This window comes from Triticum aestivum, chromosome 4D, assembly GCF_018294505.1.
Source record: "Triticum aestivum cultivar Chinese Spring chromosome 4D, IWGSC CS RefSeq v2.1, whole genome shotgun sequence".
Taxonomy (NCBI): Eukaryota; Viridiplantae; Streptophyta; class Magnoliopsida; order Poales; family Poaceae; genus Triticum; species Triticum aestivum.
Genome location: NC_057805.1, coordinates 3,438,656 through 3,442,462, shown reverse-complemented (window position 1 = coordinate 3,442,462; position 3,807 = coordinate 3,438,656).

The following is a 3,807-nucleotide window of genomic DNA, read 5'->3' as shown; positions in this document are numbered from 1 at the left end:
GTTGTTAGAGATCTTTCATCTTTGACGAGAGGCTTCCCGTAATGGTATTTGTGTTTGTCCACCTCCATGATTTCATAATGTACATCATCGGGCAGGTAATCTCCAAGATTGCTATAACCGGGCACCATCCTCGGATCATTAGCGATGATGTCTTTTGACACCTTGAGCGGGGGGCACGATTGGTTCGCTTGTTCGCCGAGCTGGGCAATTTTTTCCCAGCTCGTCGTTCTTTTAACCTTTGATCACTGACAGTACTTCCCGACCGCTCCGCTTCGGCATATATCTTTGCAAGAATGCGCTCATAGTTGCCTCTCGGCGGAGACTTTGGTGGTTTTGTCAGGGCAGACAGAGTGCACTTTGCTTTCACCGGATCTACCTTCTCCTCCGGAGGTGGATGTTTCTTTACTTTCACCCCTTCAAAGAAGTTTGTCACTTCGGCTCGCACGATCTTCCTGGTTTCCTCCTCGGTCCTCTCGTATGGTAACTTCTCTGGAGTCTTCAGAGAAGGACCGAATCTGTATTGCCTCCCGCCTCTGGCAGCTGTACTGCTAGACGCCGGCAGAGCAGATGGAGCGGCTGCGGCTGTCTTCTTTCCTTGCTTACGAGGCGGAGGAGAAGGACTACGACGCGCCGGAGCAGCCGCAGCGGCGGCGGGTCTCTTCCGCCCTTGCTGACAAGGCGGAGAAGGAGGAGGCTGGCTACTCTGGCGCGCCGGCGCAGGCGGAGAAGGAGGCAGAGTGCCGCCATGCGCCGGAGAAGGAGGCTCAGTGCCCTGATCACTCGCCGGAAGAGGAGGCGGAGTGCCGCCACGCACCGGAGAAGGAGGCTGAGTGCCCTGATCACTCGCCGGAGGAGGAGGCGGACTGCCCTTACTCGCCGGAGCCGTCCAGTTCGGAAGGTTGATGAGCTCCTTCCGCCATAGGCACGGAGTCTTCAGAGCTAAACCCAGCCGAGTCTCCCCTTCACCGGTAGGGTGGTCAAGCTGGAGGTCCTCAAATCCCTCCGTTATTTCATCCACCATCACCCTAGCATATCCTTCTGGAATTGGCCGACAATGGTAGGTTGCGCCGGGTTCAGGAGGTAAAACAGAGCCAACAGCCGCCTTGACTTTGAAGTTCTGCGCCATAAGGTGGCAATGTTGAGACTCCGTGATAGCATCCACGGGGTAGCTAGCAGGAGCCGTCAAGACATGCTCCAGCTGAAGCAACTCGGGAAGCCACACTGCTTCTCCGCTGAGATGGCGGGGTAGCTTCGGGGGTAGTTTCGGCATGTCGATTGCTGTCTCGTTCCTCTAGCGCTTGAACCCTTTCGTGCAGCTTCTGAATTTGGGTCTGCTCCATTTTTTTCCTCCTCTCCTGGCTTTTGTAACCGCCTGCGTCCGGAAAACCAGCCTTCCACAGAACGGAGCCTGGCGTGCCTCGTGTCCGTCCAGGGTGCTCAGGATTCCCGAGGGCCATTGTGAGCTCGTCGTTCTCTCTGTCTAGAACGAACGTCCCTTCCTGCGCTGCATCGATATATTGCTGAATCTTCTTGACTAGTATTCTCAAAAGCTCGTTCGTCCAAACGCACCTCCCTGATACAGGGTCCAAGGTTCCGCCAGCCCCGAAGAACCAAGTCCGGCAACGGTCTGTCCAGTTCATTGTCTGTGGTTCGATCCCTTTTTCAAGCAGATCATTCTCAGCCTTGGCCCACTTAGGCCGGGCTTTGAGGTAGCCACCTGACCCCGTGCGATGGTGAAGCTTCTTCTTCGCAGCATTCTTCTTGTTTGTCGCTGACATCTTCTTACTCTTTTCCGATGTCTTGTGGGCCACAAATGCGGGCCAGTGATCTCTGATCTTCTCATACCGGCCGATGAATTCGGGTTTCTCTTCTTTGTCGACAAACGTTTTCAGCTCATTCTTCCACCTCCTGAATAGGTTTTCCATCTTCTTAAGAGCATGAGACTTGATTAATTGCTCTTTAACTGGCTTCTCCGGATCCTCCTCTGGCGGTAGGGTGAAATTTGCCTTCAGCTCAGTCCAAAGATCATCTTTCTGCATATCATTGACATAAGACACCTCAGGGTCTTCCTTCTTAGGCTTATACCATTGATGGATGCTGATCGAGATCTTGTCCCTAACTAGAACCCCGCACTGAGCAGCAAATGCATCCTTTGTCCGGATGGGTTCAATCGGTTGGCCGTCGCGCGCGATTGCTGTGATCTCAAACCTTTCATCTGAGCGCAACTTTCTCTTCGGGCCTCGTCTCTTTACCGCAGTTGTGCTCGATCCGGAGGGCTAGAAAAAAGAAGAAAGACGAGTGTTAATTAATATGTGTACATACCAAAACAATGAATGCATCAATTAGCTAGTCAGCAAAGGCTTAACTAATATATTTACCTGGCCGGACTCTGTTCGGTCACCGGAGCCGTCACCATGGCTCCTTCTTGCACCAGCATTGGGTCACCGGAGCCATCATAATCATGTCTTTCCTCCTCCACTCTTCGATCACCGTAGCCTACTTCTTCACCCTGTTCTTCCAGACCATCATTGTCGTTAAGATACGACAAGATATCACCTCCGGCTAAGATTATGTCCCCCAACACCTCTTCTGCTTGCTCGTCTCGTCCGTGCTCCATTGTTTCTGCAAATATTACAACATGGCAATTATTACACAAACATGACAGCATGTGGTTAGTGCAAACGTAGACCTAGCTTATTCCGGGTTTGGGGTGGCCTCAGCAACGCTTCAAGGGTAGGGGCGCGGCGGGAGGGGGTAGGAGACCGACATCGTTTTTTTCTACGGTTTGGGTGTGATCGAGAGTTTTGGTCGAGCGAGAGGGCCGGGGGGTGCTCCCGTGGTATAAGTTACCACGGTCGAGAGGGGGTATAAATATCGACCGTCCATCATGTCGAAGTTATCTGGGAGGGAGTTATATATATCGACAACGACGACATACATACATGGGAAAATAATGTTATCGGGGAGGGGGTATATCGACCCCCCCCCCACGTGTTGAAGTTATCGGGAGGGGGTTATACCGAAAACGACAATGAACGTACATGGGAAAATAATATTATCGGGGAGGGGGTATATCGACCCCCCCCCCTCGTGTTGAAGTTATCGGGAGAGGGGTATATCGACGACGACAGACCCGATAAAACATAAGAAAACGAAGAAGAAACAAAAAGAGGAGAAGAAGAAAAGGAATAGAGGAGAAGATCGAAGAAAAAAAAGAAGAAGAAAAAAAGAGGAGAAGAAGAAAGGAATTTCTATTTTTTTCTTCTTCTCTTCTATTCCTTTCTTCTTCTCCTCTTCTTTTTTCTTCTTTTTTCCTCTTCTTATTTATTTCTCCTCTTCTTCCTCTCCTCTTCTTCTCCTTTCTTCCTCTTCTTATTTTCCTTTTTCCTCTCATTCATAAAAAAATGTTCAAATAGAAAATTTCGAAAAAAGTAAAGGTTTTGCCTAATGCATTGTTCATATGATTATACAAACATTTGCATATTCTACAATAATTAATATCACCAAAAAAATCTATGAACAGAAAAAAATCCTAACTTTTCTAAAAATCTATCTTTTGCATATATACATGAACATATATATACACAGAGAACATATATACATACATATACACAGAGAAAATGCAAAAAAGGATCTAAAAAAAGGACATATAAACAGATATACACACATACATATACTCATACATATACATATAATTAAGCATATAAATGTGCAGAAAAAACATGGAGGAATTAGGGGGCAGTGCCGGCCCTGACCAAGGCGACGGCGGCGCGTCGGGGCAGGGGCAGAGGCGACGGCGGCGTGGTC